At 48.6% G+C, this 27,247-nt stretch overlaps 1 protein-coding gene across 5 annotated transcripts in view; it reads right to left on the bottom strand.

Moving 5' to 3' along the window:
• Positions 1-27,247, bottom strand: part of MGMT (O-6-methylguanine-DNA methyltransferase) — a 296,999-nt gene that overhangs the window by 72,172 nt on the left and 197,580 nt on the right. The gene's annotated exons all lie outside the window — the stretch shown is intronic.

Genomic DNA, 27,247 nt, shown 5'->3' with positions numbered 1-27,247 from the left:
TGGCATCACCAGCACCACTCGGCAACCAGTGATTTATTGACACGGTCCCTCAGGAAGCAAGCGTCCGACAGTGGCAGCAGGTGGGAAAGACGGGTGTCCCTGTGGTAAGGGCACTGGGGGCACAGGCCACAGAAGCAGGGAGAAGGCAGCTAGGTTTCTAGAGTTGCTGGCAGAGGTCAGAGAAGGTCATGAGGGGCAAGTGTGAAGACGTTCTTGAGGGACCGAGAGATCCAGGTAGAGAGAAGGACAGAGTCCCCGATCCAGAGAAGGGCACACACCATGTTCCTAGAAGGTGGATCCGTGCCCTCTGGGACAGGATGCAGGAGGGGAGCCTGTGAGCTTGTAGGCGAAAGGCCCCAAATCATGCCGAGTTGGGAATTATTTGTAAAAGGCATTTGTAAACACAAAATAAGCTCAGAAAAATTCAACAGTCAAAACCACCACAACAAATAGGTCTTCCCGGGCCACGCAAGCCCTGAGCAGAAGATCCCAGTCACCTGCAAGGCTGCGGAGGAGGAGCCGACCCTAAAAATGAGAGTCTGCATCACAGAAAAGCCAGAGCCTTACCCAGCTCCTGAAGGAAATATTTCTAACTCTGCAAGAAAACATCCTGGTATCCCCAGGGTTAATGGGCAGGGCACAGCTGTGCAGATCACCCTCAGTGCACCTGCAAGCGGTCACTCTGGAAGGCCCCAGGGAGGACCAGAAGGCCAGGGCACAGGCATCCCGCCCCACCCTGTGGACTGGGACAGACAGACCCCCGAACACACCTCTACGAGTGGCTATCTAAACCCCAAGGCAGCCAGGACAGGTGAAGCCTTCTGTGAGGAAGGAGGAGGTCCCAAGACACAGCACGCCCTCCTTCCTCTCGGTGCCCGGGTGTGTCGGGATACGGACGCTTAGGACACCTCCTCCTAAGCGTCCGTATCCAGCTCCTTCTGTGCGGATTCCCCTTTCATCCAAGTTCCGCAGCCCCGGAGGGAGGCTTTATTCCAACACGACCACTGTCTCTGCCACCGGATCCCCAAACTATGCCTGAGGAACACAGTCTAAGCCCAGGCTGGCCTAAGCACCAGTCAGCTCCAGCTCGTTTGTCTCGGCTGGTACAATTCACTGACTTTAATGAAAATTCCCAGAAAGTCTACAAGTCATAGAGTCGGGTAAAAACCCTCTTCCCTGTGCTACAATAGCATGTAATCACTGTCACAAATCGATAGGATACGAATGAGGAGAACGTACAGGGTCTACGAAGTGCCACGCTTGTGCGCTACTGAACTGGACGCAGCCCCAGATGCAGTCCCTGCCTGCCGTCCTGTCCAGATCACACGCATTTTCCAGCCTCTACACTAGCGGGTCAGAATGGCGTAACGGAGGTGGAATGATCTGCTCAGTTAGCAGTAGTCTTGGAAAAACTATTCTTAATTTTGAGACACTTTGGCATTCCCACAAAGTCTGCAGGAGTCCTTCTTAGAACTATAAACATGACATATTGTCAGGTAAACACAATGCCCTGACTGTAACTCTCCAAGGAAGGTATTAGGTTTGTGTTCTCGGACCAATTTTTTGTTTCAATGGCATCAGCTAATGTCAGACGGTTGTAAGTCCTTGACGCATAAACGTTGAAAACATAAAGTCTCTCCTTAAAGGATGAAGCCCGGGAAGGGGGTGGATTTGTGTACTGACCAGGTTACCAACATAAAGACACCACTGCAGAACCTGTCTGCACTCCAGAAGCACATTCAACACGGTCGATGTTCACTGGGCTGCACTCTTGCACAATGTATTTATTTTAATTTTTAAATTTTATTTCAGAGACGCGGGGGTGGAGGGAGAGAGGGAGAGAGAATGCACAAGCAGGGGAGAGGGCCTAAGGGAGAGAATTCCAAGCAGGCTTCCCACTCAGCATGGAGCCTGACGCAGGGCTCGATCCCAGGGATCATGACCTGAGCTGAAATCAAGAGTTGGGTCCTCAACTGACTGAGCCACCCAAGTGCCCTCTTCCACATCATATAAACATGTTATTTGTTTTCTCAGTTACACACCTCCCCACTGAAACTGCTGGCATTTCCCTATGTTCTGTGGGTCCCCAAATCACTCAGGAGGCTCACATGTGTTGGAGAAGAAAAGCATTTGTTGGTGAAATGCAGGCCCTCAGGTTGGCATACCCAATTCTGAAAAGTCTGGCAGTGAAGGGGTGCCTTCATCCTGGTCCAAACAAGAGTTTTCCAAATCTTTTTGTTCCTTAGAATCCTCAAGGCACATGAGAAATCCACACAGTCTGGGAAATAGATACATGATAGTGCAAACATTTAAAAATTTTTTAAATGTATTCATTTTTGAGAGACAAAGACAGACAGGGCATGAGCAGGGGAGGGGCAGAGAGGGAGGGAGACACAGAATCTGAAGCAGGCTCCAGCCTCCAAGATGTCAGCACAGAGCCCGACACGGGGCTCGAACTCACGAACTGTGAGATCATGACCTGAGCCGAAGGCAGACACTTAACCACCTGAGCCACCTAGGCATCCTGAGAAGAGGACTCTTTTAAGGGCATAGATACCACACTGTTAATCACATAATAAAATTTTAATAATTTCTTAAAAAATTTTTTTAATGTTTATTTTTGAGAGAGAGAGAGACAGAGCATGCGTGGGGGAGGGGCAGAGAGAGAGGGAGACTCAGAATCCGAAGCAGGCTCCAGGCTCCGAGCTGTCAGCACAGAGCCCGATGCAGGGCTCGAATTCACAGACCGCGAGATCATGACCTGAGCCAAAGACAGATGCTTAACCGACTGAGCCATCCAGGTGCCCTGTTGTTAGTGGTTTAAAAAATTTTTTTTAATGTTTGTTTTTGCAAGAGACAGAGCATGAGGCGGGGAGGGGCAGAGAGAGACGGAGACAGAATCCGAAGCAGGCTCCAGGCTCCAAGCCGTCAGCACAGAGCCCGACGGGGGGCTTGAACCCACGAACCGCGAGATCATGACCTGCGCCAAAGTCGGACACTCAACTGAGCCACCCAGGTGCCCCATGGTAGTGCAAAAATTAATCAGACTCAATTTTCCACAAAAACACATTAATCTGAACTACTTGGTTTTGAAAACTTAAAATTTTATAATCTTATGAATAACATTTCATTTATACTAAGAACGTTATGCTTTTAAGGAAACTTTTCTTTTTCATGCCGGCATGGAGCCTAATGCGGGCGTGAACTCAAGACCCTGAGACCAAGACCTGAGTGGAGACCGAGAGTCAGACGCTTAACTAACTGAGCCACCCAGGTGCCCCTCAGGTGACTCTTAGGTCAGTCGTGGCTGAATCTCGTGCGTGGCACTGGGCCTACAGGGAACGTGACGCATGCTACCGTGAAGGAGCCACTGCCCTAAGTGTTGAGGGCTTGATGACATTTTATACGCAGTTTAAGGTTCACGATACACATCTAGTTTGCCTCCTGGCGCATCGAGCGGAAGACGTATTTTCCAGGACAGACGTTTGTTCGGAACAAGGGTAGGAGCCTCTGCCTTGTGCCCGAGGTAACGGGAGGTGACGTGTTGGCCTCCCGGCCCACGCAGGGGCACGAGGCCCCACCCGCTCGGCGCTGGCGGCCTGTCCACGCAGAAGCGACCGCTGCTACCTGCTCCCGCTCAGAGAGGGAGGCCAGGCCGGGCAGCACACGGGTGCACGGGAGCCTGTGGCGCCCGTTGGCAGGTGGCCAAGGCTCCGGGAAGGGAAGGCCACGCCGCCGGCTGTGCGCTGAGCTTTGGGGCAGTTCCAGGCGATGCCACGTCTCCTCCCCTCCTCAGAACTGGAAGTCACGGCTTTCCACACGGAAGCCGGCCACGCAGCTTTCCCTAGCCTCCCCTTCCGAAGCACATGCTAACCTCCCTGAGCCGAGGGTTTCCTGGCAATAATGAAGGTGGACATGGGCAGCCTCCCCGGTTACTGGGGGCCTGGTATTCACAACCTGTCCGGGCAACTTTATGACCTCGCAGCCAGGTGCTGTAATTGCAGTAACGACCCGCAGACACCAGAAGAATCTAAATTCACTGCTGCATCTCGTACGTACGGGAGCTACTGGCCTCCTCCGTGAGCAGGAGGGCTCCTGCTACTGGGGGGGAGGGTGACCGATGTGCCCAGGACGCCAGCATCCCTCACCTGGCCGGATGCTCCATGGTCCCGGCCCTGGCCGGATGGCCGGCCCCTCCCCTGCCTGGGGAGCTGGGCCAGTGTGACTTCCCAGCAGGCCGCAGCCCCGTGTAGCGTGTTCCCAGGTCACAATGAGCAAGAGAAGGCCGCTTGATAGTGTCAGAGAGGGACCAAGAGACAGGCATCCTGTTCAGATGGGCCGCTGAGCGGGGCCTGGGGAGAAGCAGGTGCAGCTTACAGGCTGTTTAGGTGGCAAGACAGGCCCCTGATTTCAGGTTGCAAGTGATTTTCCTTTGCTCCCTGCCAGATCCGGGCGTCGCTCAGGGAGCAGGGCGTGCTTGTGATGGTTTCCCTTTGGGAAAAGTAAAGGGTTGAAGCATGTGCACCAAAACCTAAAGCAGGCTGTTCTCTTCAGCGCAGAGATTCATAGAACGGAGATTGCCAATTTAAGGTGACCTTGGAAACCAAGGAAACTTGACATGTGTTCACACAGGTGAACTAAGGGTCTGTCCAGAAAGAAAACAGTGCTCCATAAAGTGGCTAAAATTATGAACAGAGAATACTTTTAGGTCACAAGGTGAGAAAACCCAAAGCAAATGCCGTAAAGCCGGAAATGAAAATATATGCATTAAACCTGTGTTAAAAGAGCACGTGTGTTTCACAGAAGTCCTGTCTCAGTGAACTCTGGCATGGAGGTCGCTCGTCCCCCCAGCACGGTCAGGGGTGTTCATGCATCACACCCAGGGCAGCAGGTGCAGCAACCCACTAGCCCCGTAACGACGGGAAGGCCTGGACCTCCACCCTTCTGTCGCCAGTATGTGGGAGACTAATTAAAATAAGGACTCTGAAAGCTCCAAATGCTAATGGTTTCAACTTTTTTTTTCCAAGAGGAAAAAAAAACAAAAGAAACAAAAAAAAAAACCCTTGGTGCCCATGTCTGTTATCTGTTCCATGGCACACAGAATGTGTGCTTAAAATGTGAAGCGTGTGAGATTCTACTTCCGTGATCTTAATTTAACGTAGGCAATCTGCCTTTGTATTTACTAAGAAGTTCCCAGGGAGACAGAATTTCACTTCCCTGGGTACTACTTCTGCAGAAAAGCCATCCTTAATGATTTCTCTCATTTAAAAGAATTTATCGGGGCTCCTGGGTGGCTCAGTCGGTTGAGCGTCCGACTTCGGCTCAGGTCATGATCTCACAGCGTGTGAGTTCGAGCCCCACGTCGGGCTCTGTGCCGACAGCTCGGAGCCCGGAGCCTGCTTGGGATTCTGTGTCTCCCTCTCTCTCTGCCCCTCCCCCACTCACACTCTGTCTCTGTCTCTCTCAAAAATAAATAAACGTTAAAAAAAATTTTTTTTAAAGAATTTATCAACTTAAAGTGATTATTATTATCAAATGCTTATTTTCAATGAAATACAACAAAATTTCAGCTGCAGACTCAAAGCCAAGTGCAGCCCAACGTGGCGGGTCCCTCAAACGTGCCTTCCCGTGGACTCCAGCCACAGGGATGGAAACTGCTGGGGGGGCGCGTGCCGCAGACAGACACGGTCACAGAAGGGCATGGTCTAAGGCAAGTCTGCTAAAACAGCCAGTCCAGCTGTGTCTGCTCTTTGAAGACCTTCTCCTCAGCCGGGAAATCCTCTCTGCTGGTTAACTAAGTCCCAGCGACCGTCTCCACCAGCCCCTCTGTGCTTGCGTCCCAAGCTCGGGACCGAAGACCAGGCCACAGGGCTGAGCTCAGCCGGCCAGCTGCTCGCAGACTCGGAAGCTGACGGATAAGAGAGGGTGAAGGATGCTCGTGACCAAACTGAGCTGCCACCTGCCTACGGGCAGCTGCCTTCTGGCCCCCAGCCTGTGGCCATTCTTACCCGAAGGATGGGGCTGCTGAGTCGGGCTGCAGTGAAGGGGGGATGTGCTTCTGCCGTGTCAGTGGGGCTCCGTCCCTCCCTCCTGCCCGTGCATGCCAGCCTCTGTGCCACATGATAGTCGCAGCAGCGGCACCTGGTCATCCCCTCACAGGGGCTCCAGAGACTGGCTCCTTGCCCTTTAAAGGCTGGCATGCCATGAAGGCTCAGACACAAAGTTTTGGTTCCAGGAGAGGGGACACGCAGGTGCTGCTGTGAGGAAGGTGGCGTCGCTGACACTGGGAGATGGGCTGTGGGGCCCTCACGCCGAGTCCCTGCCAGCCTCGGGTCCCGCTGCCCACTCCTGTGGTGGGGCCCATCTGCCTTCTCCCTCAGGCTCTCGTCCCAGGTGATCATCAGTGTCCACAGCTCACACCCCCAGCTACAAGGGGGACCATTCTCGACCTACATCTCCCTCCTCTGTCCTGTTATTTCTGCACCAACACCATCTGCGTGGCGGTGTGGCTGCCCCAGACCTTAGGAGGAGGACGCCCCACGTCGACATCCTTGTCTCTCCACGGCCGGGCCTCCTGCTCTGTTGCCAACGACCCCTCCGCCTGGGGACCTCACTCCCATCATGATCCAGGAGGGCAAGCTCCTCTCTTCTCTTTCCTGGACCAGGACGACGGGCTAGTAATCGGCCGGCCTGCATCCCCCAGCATCTCCAAACCCAGTGTGTTCTCCCCCCTACAGCCAGAGACGACTAATAGTAACTATGGCGGTTCCTTCCAAATGGCTTCCTGATGTGTTCCCAGCGCTCAGACTGAGCTGGCCCCTTGCTATGGCCTGGCCCTTGCCTTGGTCCCTGTCCAGCTACTCTGTGCAGAACACACCGGTCCCCTTCTGGATTCTTCCGAGTGCATGGGGACTTCACACACAGTCCTCTCTGCCTGGAACGCTCTTGTGTTCCCTTCTCATTGTTCAGATCTTATTTAAATGTTGCCTCTCAGAGAAGCCACCTCCGTCCCCCACATAGAAGGCCACACCCCCACCCCAACACCCTCACGGTGCTTGATCTTTCTCCTTGGCAGAATTTCTCTCTACTCCAATTAAACAATCACTTGTTCACCAGCTGTTGAACACCAGCCTCCTGCACTGTGGACTCCAGGAGGGCAGGGAGGACGGGACTTCGTGTCTTCCTGCTGTGCTCCCAGCACGTGATTCTTGAAGGGAGGATCTACGAAGTGAGGAGGTTCCGGAAGAATGCGTGCGGCCCTAACTCTAGTACCTCTGCTCCTCCCTGTCCCCCAGCCAGTGTCAAGGAGGACCAAAGCAAGGTTCCCAGGCTCCTTATAAAGTTCTTTTATTTTTCCTTTGGAAAACTTTTCCCCTCTTAGTTTGCGTTTCATTTTGGCGACTTGAGTTGCCGTGTGCACTTCATCAAGGCCCTGCTCTGAAAGATCAGCAAGGGGTCCCCGTGGCAAGGCCTGAAGGGGTCAGACGGAGCGAGATGGAGGTGGGCGGGGGAGGCAGAGCCAGCAGACGCAGAAGGCAGACACGCTCACTAGCGACAGGCAGCCGTCCCCACTGCGCTCCTGAAACATCACTACCTGCAGGATGAAAGCTTCAACATCGTATGCGGTGTGGATCTTAGAGGTGTTTTAAGGAACTGCTACCCTTAGGATTGGAATGGAAGAGGCCTGAGTGATCACCACGTTGGGTAACTTTGCTTCTCAAAGTCACAGGCATTAACATCTTACAATGCCATGAAAGAATGCTCCATTCCTGCACTTAGTTTCATAAAAATGATAGTCAAGACGACTCCACAGGTACTGGAGACCTTTAAATCAGGGAACCGGGGTGTTGCCTTTGTACAACAGCTAAAACAATCGCCCGTATGTATGAGTCTCAAGCATCTAAAAATTAGTAAATATTCCCAACACACATAGAAGCAACCATATTGCTGTTTTACATCAGTATTTTAAAAGACTCACCAAAATAACCATATAAAAGGATTTGGTTTGGCAAAAAGAACTATTTACACACTTCCATCTATATTTCAGTGTAAGTCATATTTACTAAACATATTTAAATACCCATTAAACACCGCACAAATGTGTTTTGATATGGTTAGAATTGTCATCTCAAAAAATTCATGTATCTTGTTAACCGCTCACTTCCCACTAACTTGGAAACACAAGGTGCTAATTTCTTCAGCTGATGTATCCAGGCCAAGAGAACCTGAAACCCTCCGTATCGGCATGAAGTCCATTCTGCATGGGTCCAAAGGGCTGGCCCTTGGACCTCAGCTTGGAGACAGCTTCAACACCACCTGTCAACTGGGCTCCCTGGCACAGTGGCAGGCGTTGTAAGGAAGACACCTTAACGTAGACAAAAAGCTCAAAGTGTGTGTGTGTGTGTGTGTGTGTGTGTGTGTGTCTTCCCACATGAATTGCTGCCTGTACAGTGTCCCTGGAAGAGGAAGAGGGCAGGCTGAGAATAGTGTGTTATTTTTAACATCAGGATGTGTGATCTGAGGTCTCGAGAAATGGGTGGATCATGCACTGACAACTCAGGACCTGGTTCAGGGAGGACAGGAGTCAGGGCCCCTGTTGTCTCAGGGGAGAAGGGAAGCTAGCCTGCAGGACCCGAGGAGCCCCTCACGGTGGGGGAGGAACCTCAGAGGCCACCCTCTAGGAGGGTGAGTGTCCACTAAACCAAACCCCAGAGGAAGCGTGGCCGTGCACCAATCATCTGAATCCCCAAGGTTAAGAGGAGGGGCCCAGACCAGCAGTGCCCCCAGACACCTGCTGGAGGGAGAACACTGCTACATTAGGCACGATGCAGTCTACACACAACTTTTCAAAGGCAATAACGTGACATAAAAAAATGACTGGACACATGACAAGATGAACAAAACACAGCAAACACAAATCCTAAGAGCAGATCACAGAGCAGGGGCCTGCGTGGCTCAGCCAGTTAGGCCTCTGACTCTTGATTTCGGCTCAGGTCATGATCTCACGGTTCGTGAGTTCGAGCCCTTCGTCAGGCTCTGTGCTGACAGCTCGGAGCCTGGAGCTTGTTTTGGATTGTGTGTCTCCCTCTCTCTGCCCCTTCCCTGCTTGCTCGCTCTCGGTCTCTGTCTCTCAATAATAAATAAAAATAAAAATAAGAGTAGATCAAGGGATTCCAGTGGTAGGAGTATCAGATACAAACTTAAGATAGCTGTTGTTTATTACATTCAAGAAGGGTAAAAACCAAGATTTCAAAATTTTGGAAGACTGCCAACTGTTTGAAAAAATGAAAACACTAGGAAAATATATTTTGGAAATAATGTATACTATGAAAGGATTTAAAACCAAATTTGGCACAAGAAAGAAATTCGTAAACTGTTAGATCAGAAGAGATGAACGGAATGAAACATACAGATAAGATAATGGAAACTAATGAAGCTAGAACAAGAGGAAGGGCAGACCCAGTGTCGATGGAGTCCCAGAAGGAAATGAGAGAGAACAAGCACCACAGCCTTTGAAGCAAGAGAAGAGCGCAAGAACTGCTGAAAGACATTAAGCCACAGATCCAGGAAGCCATTGGGTTTCACAGCAGGACATCCATTCAAATGCAGAATTGGAGAAGAGCTATTACTTCAAAGAAACAGTGTCTGTATTTAGAGCTGACTTCTCACTAGGAATGATGGAAGCCTCGGAAAAAACGAGAGGCATCACTAGACTCGGAACAATAAAGGTCAACCTGGAATTCTACACCAAGGAAAAGTATCCTTTAAGAATAAAAATTAAGCTAACTTCAGAAAAAGAAGCACAAAACTGAGCATTCCTTACCAGTAACCCCGTATGGAGGAAGACAATGGGTGCTAACGAACGTGTGTGTGACTGGCATTCCCAAGTAAGGATGCACGCACACAGGCAACAGTTTAACTATAAATTGTACTGATACAAAGGATATGTAGCACACAATTTACATAACATACAACATTCTTTAAGGCAAATTCCGGATAGTCACTGATTCTCTCAGAAGCTGTCACTAATATTTGCAAAACTCTTGTGCCCAGAGCCACCCTGTGATTGTAGCTGACAGATGACCAGCACGCACATGGAGGATGCCGGGCTAACGAGAGCCCAGTGAGGCAGTGAAGATGTAGTTTGAACCTCCCGTACTTGTTACAGAGGAGCAATTCTCCACTGAATCCAATTATAATCTCAAATATTACAAGAATTTTTATGCTATTCAAAACGTAATGGTTACACACATGACACTCTCAAAGCTAAGGTCATTACTAACATCTCCTGCATCACGCTTAAAAGTAGACCAATGGTTTGCAAAGGATTTCTTAAGTGTTCAGAAAGTAAAAAATTCTAGACTTTGTGGGCCATGTAGTCTGGTCACAACTAATGGACTCTGCTGTTCAAATATTAAAAGCAGTCACAGACAAGACACAAATAAATGGGTGTGGCTGGGTTACATTCAAAATTCACATACAAAAATAGATGTCCCGCAGTGAGCTATACTTTATCAGCCCCTCACCTAGGCAAGGAAGCCCCAATCTGCAACATCTACTGATTCTGTAAGGACTTGTACTAGGGCTGATTTCAAAACACCAATGTTGACAGCATTGAACATACAGCCAGGAAGAGATCCTCAGAAGTACATCACCATAAAAATGACCTCGAGGGCACAGGTAACAGTCAAATTAGTGTACCTGGAAGGGATGAGTTTTTTGAGTGTTACCTCTAAATGTAATGTATCTAGCTATAAATTTTCAATAAGGAGTATGATACCCAGTTCACCAAATTACTGTGAATTAAAGAGTGGGCCCTCATGAGCCACTCTGAGCTGGTGTTGGCACATCATTAGTGAAAAGGAATTATTCAGGCAGAAGAAAAATTATCAACGGCAGGGAGATTAGAGATACAGAATGAAGAGCAAAAATGCTAAATCTGCATGTAAATCAAAGTAAATATTGGGCTGCATCAGACAGTATTTTATAGTCAGGTGTACTGTGGTAAAATTTACATTAATTCAATCCATTCATTTTAGGTACACGTACACAGTTGAGTATGGACACGTAGAGTCATATAACGACCTAGCACACTCAAGGTACTTATCCCTGAGAACTTTGATGGTCTGTGTCTTTCGATGAATTTTTCCATATCATCTAAGTCATCACATTTACTGGCATGAAACTATTTAAAAGATTTCCTTATTATTCTTTTAATACCTATAGGATCTGTACTGATTTCTCCTTTTAAAACCAGCATGGGTAATTTGTGCCTCTCTCTGTCTCTCTCTGTCTCTCTCTCTCATCAGTCTGGTGAGTTTATCATTTTTATTGGCTTTTTGTTTCCTTGGTTTGGATTTTACTATTCTCTTTGTAGTTTATATAAGTTGAAAGCCAGATCAAAAGTTGACAAACTATGGCCACAGCAAGAATATTTTCAGAAAACACTAATTCAGTACAACCTGAAGTAGAACCTGCTATGATGTATTATAAATGATGGCAGTAAAAAACGTGTGAAGCAGAAAAAGGCTTAGCTGAACAAATCAACAGAGTTAAAACAGAAGACATTTAAATTCTATGGTCATTCAGTTTATTATCCATCAACGGGTACCCTGAGAAAATCTTTCAATCTATCCTGTACTTAACCATCATTAGTTTTGTGAAATTTTGTGAGAAAGGAAAACCGCATAGCCTGACTACCTACCAGAGAACACTTCAGTGGCTTAGCAGCAGTGACGAGGTTTTATCACAATTTTTACAGAGCAGGGTTGAAATTCTTCTGCGTCTGAAGAACTGCCTTTCACTATTATTATTAAACACAAAATAGCTTTGGAAGTCAGTATGTGCTGCAGATATGACAGGTTTTTAAGGAATTTAAGGCAGAACAGCAGGTACATGCTTATACTCCAGTAAAGTTGCTTCATGACAAGTAGCACTGTTCGAATCACAAGACATGTCAAGTGGTTTTACCCTTTTCAAGACCTAAAGTCCCACACGATTCTACAGTGGATGGGTTTTCTGAGCACAAACCACTGTTCCAGCAGCTTCTGCTGGGACCAAGGCAAGTATAAAGGAAGTTGCCAGATTTTGAAATCCTTTTAAATGTACAACAGAGGAGCGTTCACTTAATGTGTAATTGGAAGTGATTAGTTTGCAGCATGACAACGTGCTAAAAGGAAAACATCACGAGATGAGTCTAATGGAATTGTGTAAATGCCTTCCAAGTCATTGAAATGCGGCAACAAAATTATGCCTGTGTACTGATATCACAGAAAAAACTGATGCCACGGAAAACAGGAAAACAACATAGAGAAAGAGAAAACCACAAATAGGATCTTGAGCAAGATGAATAAAATAACTGAACATCCAGCCACACTGATCAGGACAAAGGCACTGAATACTTTTTCCCTGAAACTGGCAACAAGGTAAGGATGTCTACCCTCATCACTTCTATTTAACACTGTACTGCAGATCCTAGTCAGTACAACTAGTCAAACAAAATAAGCTGTTTTTAAAAACTGACCTAAGGAAACCTGAAGTGTCCTATAATTAAAATTTTCTTATGAACTATAAGTCAAAACACGTTTAGCAGTGCATTCCAACCAACATTGAAGGCAATGTTGCTGATTTAAACAATGTGCCATTTCCAAGAGCTCACAGATATATAAACATATATACCTAGCTATGAATCCAACAAAACGTGTGCAAGACCTTTGTAGAGAAAAACTAAGTCATTGAGAAAAATTAAGACAAATTCAATAAATGGAGGAATATAACATGTTCACAGATTTGATGATTAAAAAATGGAAAGAGTTAATTTGCCTCCAACCAATCTATAGTCAATCAAATCTTAGTTTAAAAAGAAAAAGCGTTTTAAAAATATTACTTTGGAATGTGCTGACAAATTCTAAAATGTATATGCTGGTGGAAAGGTCTTGGCTAAGAGTAGCCAAGACAGTTGTAAAAAGAACTGAGGCACTTGTCTACTAAATACCAATATTTGTTTTAAAGCTACAATAAGATAGTGTGATGGGAGACTAAACAAATAGACCAATAAAATGGAGCAGAGAACTCAAGAGTAATTCAATTTGTAACAAAGGGGTCACTGAATAAATGTGGCAGAATCTCTCAATAATGAACAGACTCATTTAGACACTGTCTACACCTTTCACTATAAAACAACATCAAACAAAATCAACTGCGGGTCTACTGTAGTTTGGTTTTCTTCTGAATTTTTTTCATGTTTATTTACTTTTGAGAGAGGCGAGAGAGGGGTGGGGGGAGGGAGAAGGGGGAGGGAGAGGGGGGAGGGAGAAGGGGGAGGGAAGAGGGAAGAGGGGAGGGGAGAGGGGGAGGGAGAGGGGGAGGGAGAGGGAGATGTGAGCAGGGGAGGGGCAGAGAGAGGGAGACACAGAATCCAAAGCAGGCACCAGGCTCCAAGCTGTCACCACAGAGCTGGATGCAGGGCTCAAACTCATGAACCAGGGCTCAAACTCACCAACCGTGAGATTATGACTTGAGCTCAAGTCGGACACTCAACCGACTGAGCCACCCAGGCGCCCCTATATTATAGTTTTATATATAAAAAACAAACAAAAAAACCCTGTAGCTTCTAGAACAGGAATAGGCAAACTAGAGACTGCAGAAGTTTACCACAAGCTAAGAAGGGTTTTTACATTTCTAAAGGGTTGTTTTTTTGTGTGTTTGTTTTTTTAAAGCAGATGAGGGGCACCTGGGGGGCTCAGTAGGTTGGGCATCCAACTTTGGCTCAGGTCATGATCTCACCGTTCATGGGTTCCATGAACTGGGGGTTCCAGCCCCACGTTGGGCTCTGTCCTGACAGCTCAGAACCTGGAGCCTGCTTCAGATTCTCTCTCTCTCTGCCCCTCCCCTGCTCATGCTGTCTCTCAAAAATGAATAAAAATGTTAACAAAATAAATAAAAAGCAGATGAATATGTAATGGAGACTATCAATGGCCCACAAAACAAAAATATTTTCTATCTAAACATTTACTGTCTAAATATCTGTATACAGAAAAAGCTGGCCAATCTCTGTTTTAGAATACAGAAAACCTTCATGATCTTATGGGAGAGAAAAGACTTCTTAAACATGACAAAATGTACTAATCATAAATGAAAAGATAGATAAAATTTGACTAAAAGCTCTGTACAAAATTTAGCATTAAAGAAATAAAAATGTATTTTCAACACATATGGCCAGTAAAGGAACTACATCCAGGATATATAAAGAATTCTTGTATAAATTACTAAGAAAGAGACAAGCAACCCAACAGAAAAATGGGTGATTCCTGTTCAAAAAAGAGTAAATGCAAATGGCAAATAGCCATATGAAAATGTTCTCGAGCGCACTGGTCATTACAGGCCTGCAAGTGAAAACTGCAGGGGGATATAGGACCATAAAATGACTAAAATTTAAAAGATTATAAAACCAAATGCTGCCATGGATGTGGTGAAACAGGAAATTCAGACAGTGCTGGTGGGCATTAAATTGATTCAATTATGTTGAGAAACTGGGTGGCGTCATCTACTAAACACGGTTACACCCACATCCTGCAACTAGTGACACCAGATCTTGGTACGCCCAACAGAAATGCACGGACGTGTGCACCAAGAGATGGCCTGGAATCATCACGGGGCGTATTAGTAACAGCAGGAAACCAGTATGGAATGTCCGTCAACAGTGGAATAAATAAGAAGATACAACAATGGAAATTAACGATGGCTACATGCCACTATCATGGATGAAGTTTATGAGTAATACTGAATAACAGAAGCCTGTAATGAAAGATTACATCATAGGACTTACTTCATACACAACCTTCACACCATTGTTAGGTTGAAAAAGCCTCAGTAGAACCATCATAGGTGAGAGACTGTCTGTATTTAGAAAAGGTTGGGAACCAGGAGTGCTCGTGGCTACTGGGGTAACACTGCCTCTAGGTCTTTTCTGTACACAGAGCAAGGTGGCGTGCATATTGCAGACATGATCGGTTCGTACTGATAGTTCCAACTCCAACCTAACTCTGTCAGCTTCCTCCTTGCTGTCTCCCCTTCCACCCTGCCTCCCCTCTTCCACAGGGGGATTCTTGGTTCCTAGAAACATCAGCATATTTAGTTATTTGCTCAATCCTACGTACAGATAAAATCATTTCATACCACTGTGAAAATCAGTATTTGTAGTTTCTCCCATAACTGAGTAGATCCCATTAGAGCACGGTGCGCCAACGTTATCTGGATTAGGTCTTTTTCCCTCCCTCCTACATAGTCATTTGTGTATAGTTAACAGGTGTCCTAATATCACACTATCCTTGCATTCCTGGGTGGCAACAACTCCATCAAGGTAGATTATGCTATTAATGAGGTGGTGGAATCTGTTAAACCCATCGCTTAGTGAGGACTTGTGCATCATTATTCCCAATATTCCCATGTGGTAGCAGGATACAGTATCTTTACCTGGTTCGGGTTTCAACATTCTACTTGTCTCATAAGATATTAGAAGTTCCCTTTCATTTTTTTGTGCTCTGGAGTAACTTACATAACATCAGAATGAGCTGTGCAAAAGGTTTCCGAGAGCTTCCTCGTGTAATCAAACGGACTTGGTGCCATTCCTTGACAGAATTCCTGGGCGATGCTATTTCCTCCATGTAGACTGGTTTACTGAAGCTTTCTCTAGTAGGGCTAATTTTGGCAAAACTGTTTTTTCTCCTCACACACTTCAAATTTATCCACAAAATTAGTCTGTGCTTTTTAAGTTATCTCTGTATCAATACTTATTTCCTTTTTCTCGTTTCTAATTTTGTGTATTTGTGTTTTATCCGTTTCCTTCCTGAATAAGGTAGCTGATGATTTGTCTTTTTTTTTTCAAGGAACCTGGACTTAGGTTTATTGATTTAATCTATGCTTTTCTTCTCTGCACCTCATTTTCTTTCTTGCTTTTTGGGTTTTTTTTTTTTTTTTTTTGCTTCCCTTTCTATTATTCCTAGCTCTGAGTTTAGAATTTTTCTTTTTTCATTTTCATTGATTTTGGTGGCTACATCCACAAATGCTTTAACCGTTGCTTTAAATGTGTTTGACACAGAGTACTCTTACTTGATGGGAATCCTGTAATTTTTTTTTTTTTAATTTTTTTAAATGTTTATTTATTTTTGAGAGAGACAGAGACAGAATGTGAGTGGGTTAGGGGCAGAGAGAGAGGGAGACACAGAAGCAGAAGCAGGCTCCAGGCTCTGGGCTGTCAGCACAGAGCCCGACGCGGGGCTCAAACTCACAAGCTGTGAGATCATGACCTGAGCCGAAGTCGGACGCTCAACCGACTGAGCCACCCAGGCGCCCCGGGAATCCTGTAATGTTAATATTTGCACCTTCATCTGAGACTTTGCGTAACAGCTCCTAGTTTTACGGCACTGTGATTAGACAACATATGTAATAATTTTTTATAAAACTTAGTTTTCTTTGTAGCCTAACTTTTGATAAGGCTTGGTAAGTATCCCACATGTTTGAGAAGCTGAAGTCTCTGAGTATAAATTTCAATACATCTCTGTTATCTGTTGTATTGTTTGGATCCTCCTACAACATTACTTGTATCCACTTGACTGGTCTTTTCTGAAAATGGTGTCAAAACCGCCTAACATTTCTGTTTTCTATATATTGTTCTTTGCCTATGCTGTGGTTTCTGCTTTATACAGGTGGCTTCTGTGTTGTAGGTGTTGTATCTTCACCAGGAATGTGGCCCTTGGCATTCACAAGTATCCCCACTGGTCTCTTAGAATGCTTCTTTTGGCCTGATTTCCACTTGGTCTGCTATCAGGATTGCAGCATCTGCTTTCCTATTGGTTTCCTTGGCTTGATTAACCACCACCCATCCCTGACTCTTGTTCTCTTCGAGGTGATGTTTCAGGTGCACAGAGCTGGGTTCTGCTTCACAGGCCAACTTGAAGCCTCACTTTCATGGGCAAGGTAAGCCCCAGGACATATGCCAACAAGGCTTCAACTCTGCCATGTTGCCTTATAGTTTTATTATTACTGTATTTCTCTGCTTGGCCTCCTTGCTTCTAGAACTTACCTTTGCATTTTTTTTATAGTGTCCATACTCTAGAATGACCAACTTGACCTTTCTAATTTTTCTTAACGTTTATTTATTTTTGAGACAGAGAGAGACAGAGCATGAATGCGGGAGGGTCAGAGAGAGAGGGAGACACAGAATCTGAAGTAGGCTCCAGGCTCCGAGCTGTCAGCACAGAGTCCGATGTGGGGCTCGAACTCACGGACCGCGAGATCATGACCTGAGCCGAAGTCGGACGCTCAACCGACTGAGCTGCCCCTTGACCTTTCTAATTTTAAAACTGGAGTCCCGCTTCCCAGGAACCCATTCGGTGCCTGCCAAGCAGGCATGGGCGGCTGCCCCATTTCAATTCCTGTTTTCCCTACCCAATCTTTTACTTTCTGCTCTGTTGGTTTGAAAGGGATTCCTCTGATGCCCAACCATTACTTAAACAACAGTCTGATCTTATGCTTTTCCCCCTTATTACTTATACAGTCCCAGGTCTATCAGACTATTGATTTGCATACTCTTCCTTCTCCCACGTCCTCACCCCCCAAGTAAAATCTATAAAATCGCCATGAAAAAGGACGTATCCTACCATCTATCAAACTATCTGTAGAGCTACATGTAATAAGAGTGAAGGTCTGGCCCGGGGAAGAACTAACAGGCAGTGGAGAAGGCAGCTGTGTATGGACCCATGCCTGTAAGTAGTTAGTATAAAGCGAGGTGGGCATTTCCGTTAAGAGGGCTGATGACAGCAAACCATGTGGATAGATGGTACGGCAAAACCAACTGCCTGCGTATGGCAGCTTTATGTGACACCACATCCCAGATGATACAAAAGCAACTTATCGACAAATTTAAAACATTAAAACCACAAAAGCACCATACAAAAAAGATAGCTGTTTCAACCTTGCAGCAGTAATGATATTTCAAAGTAAGATTCAAACCCTACAAGCTCCAATAAGAGACCTGTCAGATTGGACTACATAAACATGTAAAACTCCAGCATGCCAAAAGCACTTTTAGAGACTGGAATAAAATATTTATAACTTATCAGAGGACCAATAGCCACACTTTAGAAAAAGTTACTGAAGTTAGAAATAAACAATGAGAGACCAGTGAAGAACACGCCCAAGCAAATCAAAGAAAAAAACACAACTGGCTGATAAAGATCTGGGACCTCAGAAGTTCCCAGAGAAACATCCATTTCTTTAAAAATAGGCCATTTTAAAAATGTGATGTTTGTGAAGATCCAAACAAATGCACACCCTTTACTACTGTTGGCGGTTATAAGCTTACACAGCGGGGGTGCCTGGGCTCTATCCCCCAAGCCTTAGGTGCACATGCCCTGACACCAGCAACCCGTCCCAGGAGCCTATTCTACAGAAACACAGACACACGTGGATGCCCATGGTGATGGTGTGTGAAAGCAAAAAATTTGGATAGCAACTACATTTCCAAAAACAACAGGATGGTTAATACATTATAGTCAATAATTTACAACAATGTGCATACGTGGGAAACTGATCTATTAGAAAGTTGAAGTCTTCCAAACGAACACACCATATATGTTTCTGGTCAAGGTGCAAGAGAACAGGAAGTTTATTTACAAAAATAGAAACAGTTTGCAAGGTTTCATTCAAGAGGATTAAGACTGGGGCACCAGAGTGGCTCAGCTGGTTAAGCTTCCGACTTTTTTTTTTTTTTTTTTTTTTTTTTTTTAAATTTTTTTTTTTCAACGTTTTTTATTTATTTTTTTGGGACAGAGAGAGACAGAGCATGAACGGGGGAGGGGCAGAGAGAGAGGGAAACATAGAATCGGAAACAGGCTCCAGGCTCCGAGCCATCAGCCCAGAGCCCGACGCGGGGCTCGAACTCACGGGCCGCGAGATCGTGACCTGGCTGAAGTCGGACGCTTAACCGACTGCGCCACCCAGGCGCCCCAAGCTTCCGACTTTTGATTTTGGCTCAGGTCATGATCTCACAGTTGTGATGCTGAGCCCCATGTTGGACTCCATGCTGAGTGTGGAGCCTGCTTGGGATTCTCTCTCCCTGTCTGTCTGTCTGTCTGTCTGTCTCTCTCCCTCTCCGCCCCCCACCCCTCCCCCATTTGTGTGCTCACCCTCTCTCTCAAAATAAATACACTTAAAAAAAAAAAAAAGTAAACTTGTTTTGCCCTAAAACTCACCGAGTCAAAGGAAGGAAAGCGACCTGAAATCAACAGTGACGTACAAGCATCTCCCAGAAGTCATGAGGACCCTGCTGGGAACAGAGACGGTCTTCCTGGAGTCTTCCGTGACCCCAGCAGAAGCATTTTGTTCACGTGATGGACCCCAAAGCAGAGGCAGAGAGGGAGAGCCAGAGGGAATTCCCCACATGACCAGGACCGCGCCCCTCTGAGGGATGGAAGCTCCTCCCGCAGGAGAGGACAGGGTAGGAGGGCGCCACCTGCAGGGGCGTCTAAGCCCTCTCTGGGGTGCTCTGCACCTTCGTGGCGGCCTGTCTAAATCTCAGCTTGGAAGATGTTTCCGGAGGATGGGAACTCTGCACTTCCCGCAGGGGCCCAGCCTGGGGTCCTGAGGGAGGACGCCTCACCATTCTAGAAGCCTGGCACCGACTCTGCCTGCCTGCCAGGCCAGCCACCCCCCGTTCTCAGAGGCTGCCACGATCTTTTTGCTGCAAAAAGGCATACAGGGCACGTGTCCTGGGAAATTAAAGGGATTAATAAATGAAGGCTCAGAGATGAGACGATTGTCAGCAAGGTGGAAAGTCAGAATCACATGAGAGGCAAAGAGGGAAAGACAAACTATGAACTCAGCTCTGAAAAGAGAAACAGTGGTTGGAACGGGCAGTAAAACATCACAGCATCACACAAAGTGACATTCCCAGCTGTAGAAGAGACGGACTGCCCATTCACAGCAGCCCTGTGTGTACGGGCCACCCGCTCACACCCCGTGGAGACCCGCGGAAGAGAGGAGAGGAGAGGCGAGGCTGTGTGGATGAGCGGCGCTCGCGGGCCGGGATCACGATCAGGTGATGCTCCCTGGTTCCCATTACTCAACTTAAGAAGCCGTGTCTAAGCAGGACTTCGAGTGTAGACATTTCGACTTCTGTTTTTATACGCCAGCCTATTAACATTGAACAGTGTTTCTGCAATTTTTTTGAAGTTCATTTATTTTGAGAGAGCCGGTGGAAGAAGGGCAGAGGGAGGGAGAGAGAGAGAATCAAGCGGCCCACACTCAGCATGGAGCCTGCCTTGGGACTTCATCCCACGAACAAGGAGATTGTGACCTGAGCCGAAATCAAGTTAGATGCTCAACCGACTGAGCCACCCAAGGCGTCCCATGTAGTTTAACATTGTCTCAGAGAGGCTTTTCTGGTAGTCACCAGTGGAACATTTTAGGGCCAAGCTGACCTTGAGAACTTCACACAGTCCTTCATCATGAACAAAGCTCGGGGACTTGCAACGGACTCACAAGATGTGCGACTTCGAGCTCTATTCTCACAAACAAGTGTGACCACCAACGCCCTCTGGAGTTCAGCCCAGAGCCCCGCTCTACGAACCTGCCCACGTGGGGCAAGGTTTGTTCCGTCCCTGAGCAAAGGCGTCTGGGAAATAAGCTGGGCCCTGAGAGAGCTACACCCCGGGTATTTTCTGAAACAAGAACATGGAATCGGGAAAACAGGGCTGTTGTCGTAGCCACAACATCTCAAACCAGTGCAGTGACGTCCAGGGAGCCCGTGCACAGAGGGGCTGCGGCTGACACGCGGGAGTGCTCGGGCCTGAGCGCCGTGCACCGGACAGAAGTCGACGGGGGAAACGCTCAGCTTGGGGTTCGTCCCAGCACTCAGGGAGGGAAATTTAGGCTGCCGAGAGAAGGTCCAAGCAGGCCACAGAATGTTTGTAAACAGGCTGGAATTCAGCAGGCCAATCAGGTTAATAAAGTATGACACGGAAATGTGGAATTAATTTCATTTCAATCAACTAAACTTACTTTCTTGGAAGATAATTTCTTCCAGGACACGTCAAATCACTGTAAAACTCCAATGGATATAGTGAGATCCCTGCTTTTGAAAACAGGCTAGGCTTCAATTCTCAAAGCATGACATTAGATATTCGGCTCTGTGGAAGCCTCCTTGATGTTAATGGGAATAGCATGGACCTTCCAAGCAAGCGTTTTAAATGCAGGGGTTAAAAATCCTCCTGAATTAGAATCAGCTAGGCCTCTGAGAAGCACTGGCAGGCCACCACAGCGCATACCGGGCGTGCTCCGAGGGTCACTTGTCATTCAGCATTTGGGTGCTGCTCTCCATGCATATTTTAAGAAACAAATAGAGCAGCATGGCTGTTTTCGGGTGGCAAGGCAAGGAAAACCGGTTTGCTGCTAGTCAATACCACAGCGGTGCAGCTCGCTCTTTCCGGGTCTCTGGGACAGCCACCTGCAGAGTCGTCCTGTCTGCCACGGCGGGAGGCCGGGACACCCAGCACCCGCCACGTGAAACACAGTTCACACATTTACGGTCTTGCTCCTGCCGCCTCCCCCCACCCCCACCCCATCTCCATCCTCAGTCAAGATTCTAAGCACTTTTAGGGATGGTTTTAAAGGTCTGTTGCGGGGTCCCTGTGTTCCCAGAACACAGCTGATCCTTGTTAAGTATTTGTGAAATGAACTAAAGCTGGTACAGCTATGGCATGTTTCACAAAAAATTACTTGCCAATTTGCCACACTTAATTCTGGAACAGGCAGCGGTGACACACGGCAGTTCTGGCCAGCGAGAGACCCAAAGCTCCAGGGCCGCCAGTCTGTGACAAGCACACGCACACCCCAGGATAAGGTGCGGGTCCCCAGAGGAGTCAGGGTCGGCGTCCTACAGGACCCGTGACGATCATTTACACCTTGGCAAATGGTGACAAACCCCTCACCTCATCCACAAAGCCCATCCAGCGCACAGGAGCCCTGTTGGCAACAGGCCACGCAGAACGTCAAGTGTCACTATTTTTGCGGCCTCTTTGGTTGAAGAAGCGCTTTGGGGCTAGTAGGGAGCCTTCCTACATGACCCTTCCATAGTACTGTTCCTATGGAACACGAAGGTTAAGGTTGAATTGGGTCCAAGCATCTGGAGAACGTCTTCCCCAGAAAGGGGAAACAGACGTGACTCTGTTCCCAGGTGGGCCTCATACTTTCCTGTCCCGGGAGCTCCTGAGGCGGTCAACCAGGAAGGCTGACGCGTGCGTGAAGCTGTATCGCCGTGCTCATCCCTTAGTAGATCCTGGCACACAGCCGGCTCGTGGGAGGGCACGGTCCCTGTGCCATGGATGAAGCGGCACACAGACCCCCTCACTGCAGCCCGGACAGTTCCCGCTAAGTGCATCACACAACCTTCTGTTGAGGGCGCCACAACTAGTCTAGTGCAAAGGAAACTCCAGCAGGGACATGGGCACCAGCTGTCCCGATCTTTCCTTGGCTTTTCACCTGGCTTCCCGGGGAACCGAGTGTTTATAGCCACCATGTGACTCCTATTGGGCTGGTCTTGCGTAAGTGACCCTGTGATCCGAACTCAGGATCAGGCTGAGGGCCACTGTTTCTGCTGTCCGCTAGGTTGCTGGCTGTCGATAATTTAGACAAAAATGTTACCTCTTGCTCACACTTTCAATCCAAAATCAATGCCTTTGTATCGATACCATACCTTTTCTTCCAGAAACTGCACACACTCCTGCGTTTACGATGTGTTTCTACAAGACTGGGGGCACATGAGCATCATCAGAAAACTCAAATTCATCCAAAGTAAGATTCCCTCTTGCTGACGTAATGACAACCACCAGCTATGTCAAAGAGGATTTACATTTAGATTTTTCTTTTTTTTCCCCCCGCAGGATTACAAAGTGCTTTGCAAGCTCATCCTGACTTCGCCCAGACGAGACACATTCAAGCAGCACCGGAAGCGACAGCAAGCTCTCGGCGAGGTCAGAGGACACAGGAATGACCTCCAAGTGAAAGCTGGCGGGGGAAGACTTCCTTCTGGTCCTTCCCACCAACTTGTAGGCTGATGCCCTTCAGACACACCAGCGTCGGCACCTTGGGAAAATCAGACCTTGCGCAAGTTTTCAAAATTCTAATTTGTATAAAGAAATTATACAAATAATTTTGTATATTCTGTATATTTGTATATTTCTGTAATTCTGTATAATTTTCTGTGCCTGCCTTTTTGCCAATCAACAGCTGGGGAAAACTGACCTCCCAGCCACCTGAACCGGTCCTCCCCGTGCCGTGGGACGGCCACACACCCCTGTGGCCCTGACAGGATCGGGTCATGGCTGGGCTGTGATGCTTCACGGCTGCACTTTGGTGGGTGAGGGGCCTTCCCTGAGGGAGGCTGAGGCCGGCAGCCTGGAGGTCCCCAGGCTGGGCAGCCTCCGTCCCCAGTACAAAACACAGATAAGGTGCAGTCTACCCCCAAGCTGCAAGCTCCCTCCTGTCACTCCATGGACACCACCTCAGGAGGAAGGAATTGTCACAGACCACCCTACGTGACTTTCACTTGCTCTCAACAGGAAGCTTCACGCCTGAGCTGGAAGGAAGGGAGGCTTCTCCGTTAGACCTTCTGAATGCCCGCCATCACATTCCAAATGCCCGGCCAGCCCCGCCCCCTCAGGGACCCGTCACGGACAAGGGGCCTCGGGCAGAGGGACGGCAGGTAGAGGAGCTCATCTTGCCCGTGGCTACCGTCCCCCAGCGACACTTCCCGATGTGGCTTCGGCACCATCACGCCACACCTGTCTCCCAGGGCGCTTGCCCACCCCACAGACCCTGTGTCCTGAGGGCTTCCGACAACCAGGCTCCACCTCTTTGCTGAGCCTGAAGTTCACGGTGACGGCGAAAGGAACTTGGGCTCAGAGCTACTGATGTTAGATTTCATCAGTGTAACAGGACAGCGGACACGTGGATGAAGGGAACGGAAGGTAAAAGCGGAGTCCCAGCTCTCTCCTGACACAACAGACCCCCAAGGACATAGTGAGCACGTGGAGGGCTGCCCAACTTCACCCGCAGGCCCTCCAGGGTCCCGGCCTGTGAGCCCGTTGGCCACCGGCTCTGCCCGCCCGCCTTCCATCGCTATGATTCTTCACGATGGATCTCCAGGTCCCTCTCTGCACGGACCTCGGGCGCCTTCTCGTCTTCTCGGATAGAAAGCTGCACTGTTACCAAACTGTACGGTTTCTGCACCCTCACGGCATCGGAGAACCCAGGCAGGAGGCAGGGAGAGCGGGAAAAGGGGGCACACGAGGCAGCTCTGGCCGGCGTGGCCCACACGGACTGGCCTCTGGCCAGGGGTGGTGCTGGGGCAGATGGCTCCCTGACGGCAGGGTCCCCGCTCTCCCTTACACCCTCAGACCTGACCTCTTGACCGCTCATCCCAAGAACCCTGGACTGTGACGCAGACTTTTCCAGAAGACTGACCCCCCCCCCCCCCCCCGCCCCCCACTGCTGTCCTGACTTGAGGCTTTCCCTTTCTATTGTCAGGGATGTTCGGTCCCTTTTTCTTCCTCACAGGTCTCTCCCTACTACGTTATGAAATTTTATAAGCTGTCTCAAATCTTCTGGCGTGAGCCAGTCTACCGCTGACCAAAGTCTAGGTCCACCACCAGGGAGACCCGGTTACCGGCGGGTTTGGCGAGGTTTCCGTGCAGCTCATGCTTCGCACGTGGGTTGCCCCAGCAGGGCCTCGGCCCTGGAGGCTCATCCAGCCTCCACCTGAAGCAACTCCACACTGGCTCAGGATCTGTAAATCTGTGTAACTTGTAGAACTGGGTGGTGACTATAAGCAGGTCGACAGAGGACATGCTGGCCATCCTGCAGAGATGAAAATGTTTCGCTTTTGAATACACAAGCACAGCGACATGAGCAGGTGCATTCTGAGGACCTACACTGTTTACCTTCTAAATTCAGATTAGTTTAAGATTAACTTCAAAGAACTGACCTTATGGTAGGCTCAGCACTATTGGTTAACGACCCGAGGTCCTTAACACAGTGGATCCTTGATGTTGAAAAGGTATCTAGAGGTTATTACAATAAACCTGATAACTACGTAAATTTGAACGTTATCTTCCGTCACGGGCGACTCCGGCACCACGTGATCTGGGACTGGGGTGACCATGCCTCCTCCTGTGTGTCACCCTGGAGAGTCTTTAGAGGAAGGCACATCCCCAGGGCGATAGTCTGAATGCCTGTGTCTCCCCAAAGGTCACGGGACCTTAAAATCCCAGGTGACGGTGTTAAGAGGTGGGAGGTGACGCTGTCGTGAGGATGGGGTGCCCACGAATGGGATCAGCGCCCTAATGAGAGGAGCCCCAGGAGCCCCGCCTCGCCCCTTCTGGGAGGACATGGAAGGCCGTGGTCTAGCAGGCAGGCTCTCACCAGACACCAGGCCGGCTGGCTCCATGATGACCTGGGACTTCCAGCTCCAGAGCCGTGAGATATACATGTTTACAAGCCACCCGCTCTGTGGCACTTTTGTCATACCAGGGGCACGGCACCTGTGGGCGCAGGCTGCCAGGGAGGGGCCTGCGGGACGTCCGGCAGGTGACCCCCGCGGCCAGGGCAGCTGGCTCACAGCAACGGAAGGGAGGGGAGGCCTGCCCTTCCCCATCCAAAAGGGGCAGGGCCCCAGGCGAGCACGGGCGCCTCTCCTCCTGAGTCCCCCACCCGCCACAGCAGAACGCTGGACAGTGGCAGCCGCCCCGGTGGGGTGAGGGGGTGGGCCAGGGAGGATGGGGTCCTGCTCCCTCACCCACAGGCAGGCTCTCATCAGCTCCAGAGCCTTTCCTCCCCAGCTGTGCTCGCGGCTCCCGTGCTTCGGCCACCTCCTCTCCCTCAGGAGGTCGGACGGCTGCCCCCTCCTTCCGGAGAGGTGGGCCGAGGCCCCGCTGCTGTCACAGGCACTTTTCTCTCTGCTCTACTGGAACCCCAGCGTCATCTCTCATCGGCCCCGGGGGCTGGAGCGGGGACGCCAGAGCCTCGGAGCCCTCCAGCCTCAACTGGGACTTCACAGCTGCCTGACAGAGCCTGCGGCAGCCGGAGCACGGCAGAGGGGCAGGCTGGAGACGCGCGCGCTCAGGAGCGCCTGTCGTCTGGAGTCCTCACGTGGTCATCTCCCCGTCCACACAGGCCTCTCACCCCCCATGTTTAGGACCTGTCCCCTCGAACCCTCCGCTCCCGAGCATTTCCCGGTGACCTGGACGAGGCAATGGTGCTGGCCAATGCCTGAGGTCGCCACTCTGTCCCCAGGCCCCTTGAGAGTGGCTCGACAATTTTTAGGTTACCCATGAAAATCCAGCCCCAAAATGAGATTAAGACATCCTCTTTCTGACCAGCACACAGAACCCAAATGTGGAGTGAACACTCGGTACAGCAATGTTCCTTTTTGATTGGTAAATTTTGCTTTTAATCAAACCACATTCTAAATCGAAAACATTTGGGAGAACAGAGCTGGGGATGAAAAAACGTTCTCTAATTTGAATGACCTATATGAATTCTGTATGCAATGATTTTTCTCCTCATTGATTATAATTATCATATAACTCCTAGTGTTTTCACACTGGGGCACGAGATCTTTCAGTTTGCAGAGAATTAGGTAGACAAATATATCGGGCTAAATGTAGCGAATGAGGATGTAAATGGCATGAAAAGGGGCAATTTGTTCACTATAGTAAGAACCATTTAATGCTTTACATTTTACTTTGCCATTGAACATTTCTATAAAATCCTTAAAAAAAACCACACACACACACACACACACACACACACACACACACACACACACAGGTTTTCCTGGAATCAAATGACCTTTAAAAAAATTCACTCACACGGGTTCTTTCTTTAACTTACTGGACACCTGGGACTGTCATCTAACTAATTAATACAGAAAACACGCTATCCAGGAGAGCCTGCTTGTGGGTGCTGGAGACATACACATGCGAGGGAAGGTCTGGCCGTGATGGGGCACCGGCTCTCGGGGGAAGAGAGACACTTGACATGGCTTCACGGGCTGCCTGCCCAGACCGTCCTGCATCAAGCCGCAGGGGATGGTGCTGAGCAGAGTTGGCGCGCACAGCCATCCAGGCGGTGCAGAGAAAACCAGACAGCGCACTGGAGCAAAACAAGGAGGTGCAGGGGACAGCAAACA

This window comes from Panthera leo, chromosome D2 (genome assembly GCF_018350215.1).
Source record: "Panthera leo isolate Ple1 chromosome D2, P.leo_Ple1_pat1.1, whole genome shotgun sequence".
In the NCBI taxonomy this organism is placed as follows: domain Eukaryota; kingdom Metazoa; phylum Chordata; class Mammalia; order Carnivora; family Felidae; genus Panthera; species Panthera leo.
This window is presented reverse-complemented; position numbering and strand designations above follow the sequence as displayed.